Source organism: Rutidosis leptorrhynchoides, chromosome 10 (genome assembly GCF_046630445.1).
Source record: "Rutidosis leptorrhynchoides isolate AG116_Rl617_1_P2 chromosome 10, CSIRO_AGI_Rlap_v1, whole genome shotgun sequence".
Taxonomy (NCBI): domain Eukaryota; kingdom Viridiplantae; phylum Streptophyta; class Magnoliopsida; order Asterales; family Asteraceae; genus Rutidosis; species Rutidosis leptorrhynchoides.
This window is the reverse complement of record NC_092342.1, coordinates 138137620-138156436: the sequence shown is the minus strand read 5'-3', so window position 1 is coordinate 138156436 and position 18817 is coordinate 138137620. Positions and strand designations below refer to the sequence as shown.

The 18817-nt window shown below is 35.5% G+C and overlaps 1 non-coding gene across 1 annotated transcript; it reads left to right on the top strand.

Moving 5' to 3' along the window:
* Positions 1–11114: 11114 nt before the first annotated feature.
* On the top strand, positions 11115–11221 carry LOC139873725 (small nucleolar RNA R71). Its single transcript, XR_011767451.1, has one exon. It is a non-coding gene; the product is annotated as a small nucleolar RNA R71 (small nucleolar RNA).
* Positions 11222–18817: the final 7596 nt, after the last annotated feature.

Genomic DNA, 18817 nt, shown 5'->3' with positions numbered 1-18817 from the left:
TTAAAAATGAATGCTTATTGGCCATTTTTGGGGTGCCTTACAACAGTTATATAGGGTTGATAATGCCTAGTCATGCAATGCTCTTTTAGAGAATCAGTTCATCCTTAAGAAGATTTATGTCCTCATTTGTCTTAATTTTAGAACAAACACGCTTGATTTTTGAAAGTACTTTTTCAAAAAGTATCATTTAGTCAAATTTTTTATAAAATTTACGTTGAGGATAAAGAATCTAAATAGTAGGTATACTCGAAAAGCTTAGTAATATTTTAAGTTAAGAACATTTTCCGTGCATCTCCTAGCTAATTACGGTGTACTACACCGCTATCCCACACTTAGAGGAAGATTGTCCCTAATGTTCATTTTTAGATTTTAGGGAGCTAAAATCCCACACTTAGAGTTTGAACATGTCGGGAAATGTATCTAAGCTCAATATTGGGTTGGAATGCCACACTTAGTGATAAGATTAGGATAGGGTATAGTTTAAGGATATAACGAAGCAAACTAAATAAATGAAGAGAAATAAACGAGTTACTCCCCTTGGGTGTAGCTGTGAGCTGAGGATCTGAAGGTAGACTGAGTCAGAACCATCTTCTGCTGGATTCGAATCGGTCTTCTTGAAGTGCACTCGAGCTCATTATGGCGTTCTCATCCTCCATACAACATCCACCAATAACTTGCAATGAAATAATCAACGGATTTCCTTGTCTTTTCATCATTATTCAAAGACTCTCCACCACAGGCATCAGTAACTGTCTATTACTTGTAAAAATTGAAAAGATCAAACCTAGACAGATGATTAAGCTTTAAGCCATAGACTCACTGATTTGTGTTTTGGAGAAAAAGTTATTTAAAAACTTGAGTGTTTCAAAATTAGGTTTTTTGAAAATTCAACAAATTAGTGTATGACTAAAAAGCTTAATCCCACACTTAAAGTGTTGACAAGTATGACAAGTAAGAAACTTTGAAAATCTCATTTTAAGTTTCACTTTCTCACTTATTCAATTAAGCTAATTATCCTAATCTAACTACTAGCTATAGAAAAATAAACACATGGGTTGCCTCCCGAGAAGCGGTTGTTTTTGTTCGAGTCACGAGCCTGACTCTAACCTTATTTCTCAGGAAATCTAGGCGGCTCCCTTGCATCCATCAGTAGACACAAGAGGTAATATTGGAACATATCGATGAGATTGAAGCGGACATAGAATAATGTATGTCGAATAAGAGTAGGAGGTTGTTTGAAGTGAATGCTTTGTCTAACTTGAGGTATAACAAAGCTATCAACTTCTTTTACCTCCTTGATTTGTGCGGGTTGGTCAAACGGGTCCTCATCACTCCATGATGTGTATGTCATTATGTATTTGAGTGATGGTTTATAGGGTAGCCCTCGCAAAACTCGTCTTTCTTCTTTGTGACTTTGGGTTGGTTGTAATGTTGTACTTTAAGGATGGAGGTGGGATGATGTCCATTGACGTCTCCAATATGGTAGCAACATTAAAAACTTCTTTGTTGCTAGAATCCTCCATCTCTTTCTTCTCATTCGGGCTTTCCATTTCAATTTCTTCATCCACCTCCTCGTCACTCTGGTCGGGAGCTTCTAGTATAATTGGTTCAGAGAGTTTTTCTAGAATAAATCCTCTCCAGTCATTAAAAGATCAAAATAAGGTGAGAGTGAAGATTGGGTTGGTGTGGGGTGGTTATTCTTCTTGTCTTCTACTTCTATCTTTTTCTCTTCATTCTCGGAATAAGAGGTTACTTTCCTAGTGGAGATGGTATTTACTTCGCCGTTCCCATCAGAAGGGCATACAGACTCGTCAATCGTGAAAGTGACCTCTTCTTCACGGGCCCTCAAGGTGATAGTCCGTGAATAAACGTCAACGATCGCTTTGGCTGTATTCATGAAAGGCCTTCCTAAGATGATAGGGGTTTTCATGTCTTCTCTATAGTCCATAACCACAAAGTCAATCGGAAAGAGGAATTTATCGACCTTAACCATGACGTTCTCAGCTATTCCCTTAGGATATCTAGTGGATTGGTCAGCTAGCTGGATGATCATTTTGGTAGGGTTAAGGTTTCCAATTTCAAGTCTCTGAAATAGCGAGTAGGGCATGAGATTGATGCTGGCACGTAGGTCAGTGAAGAATAGATAGTACCAGATTGGTAGATAGAACAAGGAAGGGTAAATCGTCCAGTATCCCCTAGTTTTTCAGGAAGAGTATTTAAGATAATGGCTGAACAATCCGCATTCAGCGGGACATTGGGTACTTCGGGTACCTTATCCTTATCGATAGGAGTTTCCTAAAATACTTCTTACTATGAGGATTTTTAGAGTCAGTGTCCAGAAATTTACCATCAAGTTTGAAAGATTTCATCTTGTTATGTCTTTGCTTGAGACGGCCCGGGAATGGAATTGGTGTTTTCTCAGTAGGTTTAGGTGATGACTCAATGACTACTACCGAACGGGTATTAGTTAATTTCTTCTCCTTAGAAGAAACTGAAGGTTGGCTATGTGCCACTTATTTGATTTTCAAGACTACTTAAGTAATTAGTCATGAATAAGTCAGCTGCGTCTTGTCTTGCTGTGATCATGTGGATGATTCGCAGTAGGACATTGTCTGGACTTGTCTCTGGTGGGGTAGTGGGATGCGGATGAGCTGGGATATTATCAGAATGGACAACAGAGTCCTCACATTCAGCCTTGTATACCTTGGCCAGATGTGGGACAGTACAATTCTGGCATAATTGCACTTGAGACACATGTTGCAGGAGTTTCTTTAGCTCTCTGATTTCTTTGGTGAGGTATTCTATTTATTCCGATAGAAATTTGATGGTTTTATTTTCGATAGGATCGGAGGCGGAAAGCGGTGTTGCTGATGAAATGTGTGATGGGATTCAACAAGTTTCATAACAACATGTTCATGAAGTTTACATAATCACAAAACCAATTTTATGAGAGTTATAGTAAGCGGAAGCATAATATTAAAATCATGTTTATATGTTTAGCCATTTTGTTTAATCACATGTTAATATCAAGTCTTGAACATATGCTTACATTTAACAAGAAAGAAAGAAAGTATATACCTCCTCAAGTTAATTGAGGACTGTTTTGGATGAGCAAGAAGATAATGAAGATGATGGAATAATAACCTCTAACTTGAAGCCTCAAGTGTGTAATACCCACAAGCCTTTTGTGCACCAACATCACCTTTAATTTGGTTAGGATTTTGACACTTAATGAACTAGATTACCAAGCTCAAGAACCTCTCTTTTTCCCTTGTATAATTCGGCCAACGGCTCACTTAGGTGAGTGAGAGAGTTTTTTTTCACTTGTAAGTGGAATACTTGAGTCAAATTACTTGGTAAAAAAAAAACTAGCATGCACTTATGGAATTGTGATCTTAAAAGTAACAAAACAAAGCATGGGTTGGTCTTCCTTGGAGTCCCAAAAACCGTCCACCAACGAGGGTTTATAAAAAAAATTGTGATTTTATAAAACTAAATATATAAACCCATGTATTTATTAAGTTACTTACATATTTTATAAACCATTTATAAAATATAACACAATATAATTATTTAAACCTATAAATAATTAAATCCTTAATATATAAATTATCCAAATAATTTATCTCAAGTGATAATATTTTAGAAAACCGATTTTCTAAAATCCAAGTGTTGCGTATTTATTTAAACAATCCAATCGTTAAGATTAAATACGTATAAGTTGTCGGTAAGCTTGTTATTGGGTATGACCCGACTTGGATCAAAACATATTAGCCACATTAATTTAATATGTCTCTCGGGCATACGAAATACTTTCAATCTCCTACTTGCTCGAGACACATAAGAAATTAATGCAAGTGATGGATACCACCTAACGACCGTCCATCACCCCCAATATGTTATGACTTTGTGCCATTCAATAACATCATCCCTTTCGAGTTCCCATCTCGAATATGAATAGGTGAATCTTTTCATCATATCCTTTCGTCCTAGATGTCATGTTAAATCCAAGAGACACAGATTGATCACTCTCTTCTAGATTTAACTTTATCAGGCCTTAGACATCTGACTCTCAACGAATAAGAGGGACAAATTCCATCTCGACTACATACGTCCTAGATATACAATTTGTAATATACCTTAGCTCTTCCTTATGAACTACCATATTTCAGAATAGCGAAGGAAAGAATCAAGGCATAATACTTAGTGAATATCCGAACCCAATATATATCTCAGGACAGAGGATACAATGATATTTGCCTTTACTCAAGATTACATGTGATCAACCACAAAGGCTCCATTCAGTAAATCTTGAGAGCGGGTCTTCCAATATTTATATCTCACAAATATCTATGAACCTTGGTAGCAACCTTGCCTCACATTCAGCCTGTGAATGTATACCAATCCAAGTTCATAATAGTCAAGACCTCACATTTGTTCCCACAAATGTGATCGACTACGGAATTTAGAATAATAGCTTATTCATGGATAAAATATGCAAAATAGGAACGTAACCCAAATTTAATAAATTAACACTATAATTATATTAATGATTGTGAACAACTTCGTTCCATTACAATACATAAAATAGATCACAACCAATCACTATAATATCGAAGCCCTAATGCACAAACATGTCCTTCATGTTTTGCTCCATGTAAGAGCTTCGTGAGTGGATACGCTATATTAAGATCTGTGTGAACTTTGCGAATACATATCTTTCCCTTTTCAATTTCATCCCTTATGTAGTTGAATCTCCGCTCAATGTGACGTGTCTTTTGGTGAGCATGAGGTTCCTTGATTTGAGCAATTGCACTCTCGTTGTCACAAAAGATATCAAGAGGGTCCTAAATGGAAGTGACTACTCCTAAGTCGTTGATGAATTTCTTCATCCATGCAGCTTCCTAAGCTGCCAATGAGGTGGCAATGTACTCTGACTCTGTAGTGGATAAAGTAACAACATCCTGTTTTGACTCTTCCAAGAGACCGCACCTCCATTTAACATGAAGACAAAACCGGATTGTGATCGAGAATCATCTCGATCAGTTTAAAAACTCACGTCCACGTAACCTTTTACTGTGAGTTCCTCCTCACCAGACCTGTATATGAGAAACATATCCTTAGTCCTTCTAAGGTATTTCAATATACTTTTAACCGCAATCCAATGACTGTTTCCAGGGTTATTCTTGTATCTACTTGTCAAGCTAAGAGCGCATGACACATCCGGTCTAGTGCATATCATTGCATACATGATTAAACCAATAGAATACGCGTATGGAACATTCTTCATTCTCTCATGTTCATCTTTCGTGGCGGGGCACTGCGATGAACTGAGAAGCGTTCCTCTTTGAATGGGTACCAAGCCTTTCTTAGAGTTATCCATCTTGAATCTTTTCAAGACTTTTTCAATGTATGCACTTTGATTCAAACCTATAAATTTCTTGGATCTATCCCTGTAGATCCCAATCCCCAAAACGTATTGTGCTTCTCCAAGATCCTTAATGGAGAAACATCTACTTAGCCAAGTTTTAACACCTTGCATTGCCAGAATATGATTTCCAAATAACAATATATCATCCACATATAGTATAAGGAACATGATAGTGCTCCCACTAGCTTTCTTGTATACAAAAGCTTCATCACCATTTTTAATGAAGCCAAATTTCTTGGCCTCCTCATTAAAACGATGATTCCACATTCTAGATGCTTGTTTCAATCCGTAGATTGACTTCTTTAACTTGCATACCTTTTTAGGATATTTCGGATCAACAAAACATTCAGGCTGAACCATATAGATATCTTCCTCAAGATATCCATTTAGGAAAGTGGTCTTGACATCCATTTGCCATATTTCATAATTATAATGAGCAGCAATAGGAAATAATATCCTAATAGACTTTAGCATTGCCACAGGCGAAAAAGTTTCATCATAGTCAACCCCTTATGTATGAGTGAAACCTTTGCTACAAGTCTAGCTTTATATGTATCCAAGTTTCCATGTATGTCCGTTTTCTTCTTGAAAAGCCATTTATAATCAACTAGCCTGGAGCCAGTAGGTTGTGCAACCAGTTCCCAAACTTGGCTGTCATATATGGATTGCATCTCAGCGTTCATGGCTTCCTACCATTTATCTTTATCAATCCTTGATAAAGCATCTTGGTAGTTTATTGGTTCATCCAAATCAACCACATAGCAACCATCCATGAGAAACCCATATCTCTCAGGAGGATTACTAATCCTAACAGATCTACGAACTTCTTGTATACTTTGATCACCTATGTGATGATTCCCAACATTTTGATGTTGAGTGCTAGTGTCAACCAATTGTGTATCATCTCCTTGATCTTGAACCTCTTCAAGATCTATCTTCCTTTCACTATTACCTTCCATTAGGAACTTAGTTTCAAGGAATTCCGCCTTTCGAGCAACAAATACATTTTGCTCGATTGGATCATAGAAATAGTATCCCATATCATCCTTAGGATATCCTATGAAGATACACCTCGTGGATTGAGCATTCAGCTTATTAGCGACGAAACGCTTAGGATAAGCTTCACATCTCCATACTTTCAAGTATGATATAGAAGGAGGTTTTCCAAGCCACATCTCATGAGGAGTTCGTTCCACTTTCTTGGTTAGGTCCATATTTAGAATACGATCCGCGGAGCATAGATAATAACCCCAAAATGATAGAGGTAACGAGCTTCTAGCCATCATAGATCAAACCATATCCATTATGGTTCGGTTCCTCCTCTCGGAAACTCAATTAAGTTGGGGTGTTCCAGGAGGAGTAAGTTGCGAGATAATCCCACAACCTTTAAGATGATCTTGGAAAGCATTGCTTAGGTATTCACCTCCTCTATCGGTACGAAGTACCTTGATTGTCTTGTTGAGTTGATTTTGTACTTCGTTTTCATATTCTTTGAATGCTTCAAAAGTTTCGTCCTTATGCCTTAATAAGTAGACATATCCGAAATGACTGAAGTCATCAATGAAAGTAACGAAGTATCTTTCACCATTCCTAGTCATGGGCTTGAAGGGTCCACATACATCCGAATGTATTAATCCCAATAAGTCCTTAGCCCTTTCATAGGTCCATTTGAAAGGTGCTTTAGTCATTTTGCCTTGTAAACAAGATTCACATACATCAAATGAGTCTAGCTCACTTGATTTCAAAAGACCATTCTTTTGAAGTGTGTGCATTTGGTTCTTGTTTATGTGACCAAGGCGACAATGCCATAAGTAGGAATCACTGAAATCTCTTTTGCGTTTCTTGGTGTTTGCATGGAATATTGAGCTATTGAATGATGTGTCATCATGAACCAATTCATAAATACCATTCAAAGGCGAAGCCTTAAAATAGAACACATTATCTAAAGAAACATGGATATCATCATTAATAAAATTAAGATTAAAACCAAATCGTCTTAAACGGGGAAATAATGTTTCGAGTCAAATCAGGTGCATACAAAACATTTTTCAAAACAAGCTCCAAACCAGTTTGTAGCTTCAAAAAAAAGTCTCCTTGAGCTTCTACGTGCACCTTTGCACCATTTCCCATGAAGATACTTGTTGTTCCCGCATCTTGTTTACTTCTTTTGAACCCCTGCAAAGAATTTCAAATATGAGTTCCACATCTTGTATCTAATACCCATGTATTAGAAGAAGTAATACTAAGCTCAACGTATACCATATATACATTACCTGAGGTTTACCCTGCATCCCTCTTTTCTTTCAACTCCTTCAGGTAGATCGGGCAGTTGTGTTTCCAGTGACCCATCTCACCGCAACCAAAGCACGGATCTTCCTTGGAGTTTGCTTGACCGGCAACCTTTTGATTCTTATTTTTGTTAGTTGGGGTAACCATCTTCCCCTTTCCCTTGCCTTTTCCATGGTAGGCGGGTCCTTTCTTCTTGGCCACATTTGGCTTAAAAGTGGAATTGTTCTTAAACCCGCCTTCATTGATCATAAGCACGGGTGAAGCCCTTTTACCCATGCTTAATTCGGTCATCCTAAGTATGGCATGCAATTCGCCAATGCTTTTATCCCAACCATTCATGTTGTAATTCAACACGAATGTGTCAAACCTTTTTGACAAAGAGTTGAGGATAAGGTCTGTGGCTAATTCATTAGACACGTTACAGTTTAGACGGTGCAATCGATCAATTAGGATTTTCACCTTAAGGACATAAGATGAAATAGATTGGGAGTCGTCCATTCGACATGCATGAAGCGCTCGAACCGTTTCAAAGCGCTCGACACGAGCTTGTTGAAGGAACATCTCCTTCAATTGTGTGATCATGTCATATGCACCATGATGCTCGAAGTCCTTTTGAAGTTTGGGGATCATGGTCCCAAGCATAAGGAAAGAAACTTGCACCGAATCGGCGCAATATTTCTCCCAATATGCCATACCTTCGGCATCATCCTCCTCGGATTGGTCGGGAATGGGGTCTTCCAACACATATGCTTTATCCTCAAGTTTGAGGACAATCCTAAGATTGCGGTACCAATCCATAAAGTTCGTATAGTTGAGTTTTTTCTTTTCGAGGATGGACCTCAATGATAGGTTATTAAAGTTGATTGGTGAGTTTGGAATGTTGTTGTTATTGGCGACCATCTACAAAATTTAACAAAGTTTGTTTAAGTATCAATTTTAATTTAACAATCAATACCCTTTTAAATTCAATTGATATATTAAATTTTAGAATCCAACGGTAAACCAAATTCTGGTTAGGTGACCTTTATCCCGTTATTTGATTTAGCTAGGTAGTCATTTATATGACAATTGCAATCCCTTTGCAACTTCTAAGGTATAGGATCATGCAATCCTTTTGCATGGCATTTTTATCTTATCAACGCCTATTTGTTCCTCATGCTTCGGTGACACTAAGTTCATGATTTCCAAATCAAGTCGTCCTATTTGTGTAAACATGTAAACTTAACATACAAGTGGTTAGGTGACCTTTATCCTACAAGCATGTGAAATTCACCTTAATCATATTAGTTTGCTTATAACGGTTAGATGACCTTTATCCCATTATTAGTTCCCTAACATGTTTAAGTGTTTACATAAATGGATGGCGTTAAACTTGTTAACCTAGTGTGTAAAAGGGTTTTAAGGTTTCTTTATTCTAGTTCAAGAAAACTTTTATACCATACACTAACATGCATTTAGTGTGTGGTTCATGTGAAAATCCATTTTTCATGTCATGTAATAAAGCCAATTTCATTACTTTGATATAAACCATTTTATATGTGTAATCCTTTTCTTGTTCTTAATAACCATTTATTAACGTCCTTTTGTCATTTCAATTTAACCATTTAAATGTCGTTTTGCTTGTTGTTAACTTGTGTGATTAACTTATAGTAATAAAATGCACAATCCACAATCATACAAAACAACCATGCATGCAAAACAATATGTTCACAATCAAGCCTTTTGGTAGGCATTTTTTTTAGTCAAAAACAAAATGCCACCGGTTAATGGTCATAACACAAAGTAGGAGATGTTACATCTCCCACTAAATCTTGCATCCATCCTTGTGTTCTTCATTGTCACCTTCTTGTATCTTCATTTTGTTACAAAATATTTCCTAGTACATTTTGTCTAGAAAATGAAATACAACCTAATCTATTTTACATACCAAATATAAAATAAATTACATAATCAAAATAATATTACATACCAAAAGAATAAATAATATTACAAACTAAATGAATAAATAATACAACCATATTGAATGATTAATAAATCAACCAAACAAACATCCATTCAAACACAAGGTCAAGGCTATGATTGTGAACATCAACATACAACAAATATGACCAAAATGGAAGAGCCCAAAACCCATTTTGGGACTCAAATATTTCGGCCAAACCATCAAACCCACCCAAACCCTTTAATTTTTGCATTTTACTTTCATGCATGTACATAGAATGCAAATATAGTGGGTTTAATAACCATTTAAGAAGCATACTACATAAACTTCAGCTCTAGATACCATTGATGGGATTCAACAAGTTTCATAACAACATGTTCATGAAGTTTACATAATCACAAAACCAATTTTATGAGAGTTATAGTAAGCGGAAGCATAATATTAAAATCATGTTTATATTTTTAGCCATTTTGTTTAATCCCATGTTAATATCAAGTCTTGAACATATGCTTACATTTAACAAGAAAGGAAGAAAGTATATACCCCCTCAAATTAATTAAGGGCTGTTTTGGATGAGCAAGAAGATGATGAAGATGATGGAATAATAACCTCTAACTTGAAGCCTCAAGTGTGTAATACCCACAAGCCTTTTGTGCACCAACACCACCTTTAATTTGGTTAGGATTTTGACACTTAATGAACTAGATTACCAAGCTCAAGAACCTCTCTTTTTCCCTTGTATAATTTGGCCAGCAGCTCACTTAGGTGAGTGAGAGAGTTTTTTTTCACTTGTAAGTGGAATACTTGAGTCAAATTACTTGGTAAAAAAAACTAACATGCACTTATGGAATTGTGATCTTAAAAGTAACAAAACAAAGCATGGGTTGGTCTTCCTTGGAGTCCCAAAAACCGTCCACCAAGGAGGGTTTATAAAATAAATTGTGATTTTATAAAACTAAATATATAAACCCATGTATTTATTAAGTTACTTACATATTTTATAAACCATTTATAAAATATAACACAATATAATTATTTAAACCTATAAATAATTAAATCCTTAATATATAAATTATCCAAATAATTTATCTCAAGTGATAATATTTTAGAAAACCGATTTTCTAAAATCCAAGTGTCGCGTATTTATTTAAACGATCCAATCGTTAAGATTAAATACGTATAAGGTGTCGGTAAGCTTGTTATTGGGTATGACCCGACTTAGATCAAAACATATTAGCCACATTAATTTAATATGTCTCTCGGGCATACGAAATACTTTCAATGTGCTCTTCCGTGTTCCAATCATGATGGTGCATAGTCATCTCCTCGATCAATCTCCAGGCCTCATCAGCAATGAAGTTCATGAAGTTACCCTGAGAAACAGCATCAAGAGTAGACTTGTTGTTCTGATTCAGACCTTTGTAAAAGATCAAAATATGATCAGAGCTCTCAAGACGGTGGTTCAGGCATCTTCAAAGCAAATGTTTAAATCTCTCCCATGCAGTGTAGAGTGATTCATCAGAAGCTTGTTGAAAGTTTACGATGTCATTCCTAAGTCTGATGTGTTTTGATGGGGGAAGTACTTGATTAAGAAAGTTGTTGCCATTTCCTCCCATGAGGTGATAGAGTTGGGTTCTAACCCCTCGAACCAGGTTTTTGCATGAAGAGTTAAGGAAAAGGGGAACAGATATAGACGAACTACATCTTGTTCAACCCCGTTTTACTTGTTCAACCCCATTTTACTTTGATGAAGAACTTAGTCTGAATCAAAAAAGAATTAAAAGGTTTGAAAACTAAAAATATAGCTTTAAAAGATAAAATCAAATAAAATGAGACTAAATTTTCTTCATCATCAAATTCACAAAAGAAGTGAATTGTTTGAGAACACAACTCAGTACATTGGATACTGAGTTGGAAGAACTTAAGAAATAAATTTTTCTAATCAAAACTGAAAGAACCGATTATCGATTAAAATCCGAACGTCTTGTAGAAAAATTTCAATTCTTAGAAAGAGACCTTTCCAACCTAAAGGAACAACATGAACCCACTAGTTCCAAGTTGAACAAGAAAATTGTTCAATTGGAAGAAACCTTAATCAAAAAGAAATCTGAAATTTTACTATTCAATATATATATATAACTATCTTATTCGAAGATTTAAACTTGTAATCACTAGAACATAGTTTAGTTAATTCTAAACTTGTTCGCAAACAAAGTTAATCCTTCTAACTTAACTTTTAAAATAAACTAAGCACATGTTCTATATCAATATGATATGCTAACTTAATGATTTAAAACCTGAAAACACCAAGAACACCGTAAAACCGAACATACGCCGTCGTAGTGAAACCGGGGGCTGTTTTGGGTTTGATAATTAAAAACTATGATAAATTTGATTTAAAAGTTGTTCTTCTGGGAAAATGATTTTTCTTATTAACATGAAACTATATCCAAAAATCAAGGTTAAACACAAAGTGGAAGTATGTTTTTTTTTTTTTCAAAAATGGTCATCAAGACGTCGTTCTTTCGACTGAAATGACTACCTCTTACAATATTGACTTGTAACCTGTATTTTCGACTATAAACTTATACTTTTTCTGTTTAGTTTCATAAATTTCAGTTCATTATGAAACCATAGCAACTTGAATCACTCAAAACGGATTTAAAACGAAGAAGTTATGGGTAAAACAAGATTGGATAATTTTGCTTGTTGTAGCTACGTGAAATTTGTAGCAAATCTATACAAATCATAACTTAACTAACTTATATTGTACTATACATGTATTCTAACATATATTATGTAATCTTGGGATACCATAGACACGTATATAATGTTTTGACATATCATATCGACCTATCTATATATATTATTTGGGAACAACCATAGACACTCTATATGCAGTAATGCTTGAGTTAGCTATACAGGGTTGAGGTTGATTCCAAAATAATATATATACTTTGAGTTGTGATCTAGCCTGAGACTTGTATACACTGGGTCGTGGATTAATTCGAGATAATATATAATTTATTTCTGTATATCTAACTATGGACAACTAGTTGTAAATTACTAACGTTGGACTGCTAACTTAACAAACTTAAATCATTAAAACGTAATAAAAATGTTGTTAATATATTTCGATCATACTTTTAAATATATATGTACATATTTGTTATAGGTTTGTGAATCAACCCGTGGCCAAGTCTTACTTCCCGACGAAGTAAAAATCTGTGAAAGTGAGTTATAGTCTCACTTTTAAAATCTAATATCTTTTGGGATGAGAATACATGGAGTTTTATAAATGTTTTATAAAATAGACACAAGTACATGAAACTACATTCTATGGTTGAATTTATTAAACCGAATATGCCCCTTTTTAGTCTGGTAATCTAAGAATTAGGGAACAGACACCCTAATTGATGCGAATCCTAAAGATAGATCTATGGGCACTAACAAGCCCCAGTCAGAGAATTTGAACTACTTTAGTATTCGATTTTATCATGTTCGAAGGGAGTCCCGGAATGATGGGGATATTCTATATGCATCTTGCTAATGTCGGTTACCAGGTGTTCACCATATGAATGATTTTTATCTCTATGTATGGGATGATGTTTATGAAAAATGGAAATATGAAATCTTGTGGTCTATTATTACGATTTGATAAATATATAGGTTAAACCTATAACTCACCAACATTTTTGTTGACGTTTAAAGCATGTTTATTCTCAGGTGATTATTAAGAGCTTCCGCTGTTGCATGCTAATTTATGGACAAGAGTTGGAGTCAGTATGCTTGTATAATATTGTTTAAAAACTGCATTCGAAGACTTAAATTGATGTGTAATATTATTGTAAACCATTATGTAATATTTGTGTGAAAACGCTATATTTAAGATTATCATTATTTGATAATCGTCGTAATATTTTTAAACCTTTATCGATAAAATAAAGGTTATGGTTTGTTTTAAAAATCAAATGTAGTCTTTGAAAAACGTCTCATATATAGGTCAAAACCTCGCAACGAAATCAATTAATATGGAACGTTTATAATCGATATGAACGGGACATTTCAGTTGGTATCCGAGCGTTGGTCTTAGAGAACCAGAAATTTGCAATAGTGTGTCTTACCGAGTTTGTTAGGATGCATTAGTGAGTCTGGACTTCGACCGTGTTTTCTTTAAAAAGATTGCTTAACACTTTTTGTTGGAAACTATATATTATTAACATGTAAATATTATGTGATATATTAATCTCTTAACGTGTTTGATATTGTGTGATAGATGTCTACCTCTAGTACAAATCCCATCGACTCACCTAATAATAATGAAGAGTCGAATATATTTTGGGAAGATTCACAAATTCCCGAGGAAGAACCAGAAGAGGAGGAACCGGAAGAGGAGGAACCGAAAGAGGAGGAACCGGAAGAAGAGGAACCGGAAGAAGAAGTGGTTCCGGAGGAAGAAATATTAATAACTACAGAAAAACGGTTAAATAAAAGAAAATCCTCAACCAATGGACCAAAGTTAAAAATGGTCAATGGTGTTTCCGCCATGGAAGCAAAATATTAGGAAAATTACCAGTTTTCTGATGAATCGGATCCCGATGAAGATTCCGATGATGTTATAGAAATTACCTCGACCCAATTTGAAAAAGCAAAAGAAAAAAATAAGGGAAAAGGCATCAAAATAGAAAAACCCGAGCCCAAAACAGATGAATTTTATGTTAACATGAAGTACCCTGATGGGGTGTACCGTAAACACCCGTATTTCTTAAACTTTCACTATAACCCGGGAACATCTAAGCCACTAGGTTTTTCTAGACCATTTGAGAAAAGAATGGCTCGTATTAGGGGAGCACCATATATCCCTAGGAAATTAGCGAAACGAACCAAGTCCGAAGAGTAAGAAACGAGTGAGTCGGAATAAAGAGTTGTAATAATGTTGTGTAATATATGTATTGTAGTGTGCTTGTATTTTCATGATTATATGTAAAAATTGCTTGTATTGTTTGTTAATTATCTTTTACGAATCTAATCCTCGTCTATTTTACAGTATAAAAACACACAATGGATGTTAAGGATAGACAACCGAATATTTTAGAAGATCTACCTGGGGACATGATTGATGAAATCTTGTCTAGAGTCGGTCAGAGTTCATCAGCACAATTATTTACGGTGAAATTAGTTTGTCGAACGTTTGAAAGACATTCCAGGCATGCCTTAGTTTATAAGAGGCTTTCCTTTGAAAGATGGGGTATATCACATTGGGCAGACTTTAAGTTATGCCGAGTTTTCTTTAACGCATTTAGTGCGGGAAAACCAGATGCAATTTTACGCTACGGGTTGAGAACCTATTTTGACTCAACCTATCCCAACATAGGACTTCATGCATTAGAAAGAGATTCAAACATGCAACATAAAGAAGTATGTTATATCTACGAGTTAGTAATGTTCGCTTCTCACCAAATCGAGAAAAAGAACATAGGATTGCAACTACTAAATAAAACATTCCCACATGTGACGGATTCAGTAGTTGGGGTGAAAAATAAAATTTTTAGATTATTACAGGGCTGTTGGGCATTACGTAACCCCCATCCTTTTCAAAACATTACAACATGCTGCCTAGCCAATGGTCACAACGGTTATTTTCCACAAGACCAAGGATGGAAAATAATACTAGTAAAACCCGAATGCATGACTTGTTTCTGGACTTATGAATTACGTGTCTTTATTGCCTTTGCTGAACGACTTGAGTATTAACTAGAATTGTCTTCGCAACTGCCTTGTATTAAAGTTATTGTGTGATATATTTCATGCTATATGTAAAATAGCGGTATTGTAAGTTTGTAAAATATTGTATAAAAGTTTGAACGCAAAATATTATTATCAGTTTTTTATATAGAATTGTAGTAGTTGAATTGTATAGTAGCTACTAAGTATGAACTTAACGCGTAGGTACTACCCGAATTAAAACTATAAAACGCTAATATGAAGAAAAAGCTTTTATAAATAAGTTCATATTATGCTACGAAATACTATTGACTACTCTTAAATTCTATATGATTAACTCAATACTTTTGGCTATTTTGAAGGAAATGGTACTGGCGACTCGTCAGAACTTGAACATGAGTGAGGAAGACTTCAGTGTTTTCCTTGCTGCGAACATAGCCACAGTACAGGTGTAACACCCCGTTTTCCCGTACGAATCGAAAGGTACCTACTTAATCATTTGTACGTCTATAACTCGTTAGCTTATACGTAAATGTACGAATATATGTGTATATATATATATATCTATGTATACTTGATAATGTGTGCATATATATATAAGTTTAAACACGGGTTTTGTTAGCATTAAGTCTTGTGAGACTATTGTGGAAGGCTAGGTGAATATAAGAAGCGGGTTTGGATTGTACAAATTTAATAACATCAAAAATTGTTTAAGGTGGTCAAGCTGTCCAGATGCAGCCTTAAGCCGCGCCGCGGCAAATGGGTCCTCGCCGCGGCATATAAAGCAAACCTGAATCAGGGAATGGATTAAGAAGGGTCTATTTTCCCTTTATGTGTCGCGCTGCGACGATTGAGTCCGCGCCGCGACAGTTCTGCTGGACTGGTGTCGAACTTAGCTCATTTTAAGGGGTTTTAAGGGGTAAAATGGTAAATTGACATGTGAATCTGATGGGAGCATTAAATCTCCACCACATATTCATTTATTTCATTTCCTTTTCCATTTTCTTTCCAATTTCTCTCCCAAAACACAAAACCCACTTAGTTTAATCTTGAGATTTGGAGTTGGAGATTTGTGAATCAAACCTAGGAGCGAGATTTAAAGTTGTTCTCCTTGTTACTAGCTACGAGAAGATAGTCTTGGTAAGTTCTAACTTTATATTTTAAGTTTTAATTGGTTAAAGGCTAGGGTTTGGGTTACTAGAGATTTGTATGACCCATTTGAGGGTAAAATGGGTGAGTTTGGGTTATGTTATTGTAATGAAACCCTAATAGCCACAATCTAGGGTTTTAGCCTTGTGATTTGAGGTTGTAAGTGTCAATTGGTGTTGTTTGTCACTAATGCACTTTAAGAATTATGAAAGAAGTGTTACTGGGTAAGTTTGACTTGATTGTGAGTTTAAGTGATATAAACTGGGTCAAAATGTACTAGTTGACCTAATTAGATGAAATGGGTATGGATTACCCTAAGTTTTGTGTTAATTGAAGTTAATAGACTTTAATTAACTAGTATTAATGATTAAAGTCGAGTCTTGGCCATTTATGGGCGGTTGTGAGTAGTTGAGTCATTTAATGCAACTTGGGTCATTAAATGCTCAAGTGGGAGTATTGTGGTTAATCCCATTAGTTGTGTATTGAATGTGTACCTATGTATTAGGTACTTTGCTCGAGGTATACGGAAGCATTTAAATCACCACCGAAGTGCTAAGGTGAGTGGAATAATTATATATGCATGTATATGATTTATTTGCTTGTGGGGTATGGGTTAAAGTTCGATGTTGACGATACCATACCCTAGTGTATACTTATGTTGTTGATGAGGGTTTAAAGTTCGTTGTTGACGATACCTCATACGTATGGAATTAAAGTTTGATGTTGACGATGCCATACGATTATTGTGGTCACGTTGATGAGGGTTTAAAGTTCGTTGTTGACGATACCTCATATGTGGGTTTAAAGTTAGGTGTTGACGATACCACATTAATATAGGCGAATAGGATTTAAGTTCGATGTTGACGATACCATTCGTTGGGCTAGCCTTGAGATCTTGAGTACTACGGATGTTGTGAACATCATCGTTATACTTGTGTTTTAGCATATTGTATTGTTGTGTTATAAGCTATTGTTATACTAGCCTTGTTATCGTGATACTTAGCGTTATACATGTGAAAGGTATGCTAATTAGGTAACTAGTATGTATGCGGATTTGGTAAGTGTTTGCAATTAAGTATGTTATATATATGTATGTATAATTATTGCACTCACTAAGCCTTGCTTACCCTCTCGTTGTTTACCATTTTATAGGTTCCGGCTTGGACAAGGGTAAGGGCATACGTTTGGAATAGTGGTCTCCCGCTTATGTTGTCGGGGGTGCTTTTGGTGTTAGCTTTTGAAGTTGGCCTAACGTTTTGGTTAGTTTAGCCCCAAACCATGCTCGAGGTCGTTTGGATTATAAACTATCCTTGTAGTGGGTCAAACTTGTATTAAACTTAATTAATGGCTTTCATGCCTTTTGTAAACATTTAAATTGATGTACGTTTAAATGGAACTTGTGGAATGGTTTACATATTTAATTGGCGCATAAATGTGTATTATAAAAAAAAATTATCATATGGAATACGGGTTGGGTTGTTTCAACAGGCCGCAATGCAAAATAACAACAATAACTCTGGTTTTAGCAGTGGAACTAATTCCACAAGAAATCGTGTAGGATGCTCCTACAAAGAATTCACTGCCTGTAAACCTTCATAATTCGATGGAACCAAGGGTCCAATCGGATTGAAATGGTGGACCGAAAAGGTTGAATCGGTGTTTGCCATAAGTAAATGTACTGAAGAAGACAAAGTAAAGTACGCTACGCATACCTTCACAGGTACTGCGTTAACATGGTGGAATACCTATCTCGAGCAAGTGAGACAAGATGCTGCTTATACATTACTGTGGTCAGCATTCAAACACCTGATGACTGAGCAGTACCGTCCTAGAAACGAGGTCAATAAGCTCAAAGTAGAGCTTAAAGGATTTCGAACACAAGGATTCGACATTACCACCTACGAACGACGATTCACAGAGTTGTGCCTATTGTTGGAAGACCCAAAACTTCTTCTTACATATTATATATATATATATATATATATATATATATATATATATATATATATATATATATATATATATATATATATACAGCTGGCAACCATCAGAATCAGTTTTGGGCCGCGGCGCAGCCAATGGACTCGCGGCGCGGCTAGTACCTGGCGAAAATTATTTTTTTAATTAAATCATAAGAGGGGCAATTTGGTATTTTTGCTTTATGGATGAATTTAAAGCACAAGATCAGATCTAGGAGTGTCATTTACTCCATTTTCAACCACCTTGTCACTTCCAATTCAATTCTAGAGAGAGAGAAGATTTCTAGTGAGAGAAAGCCTGAA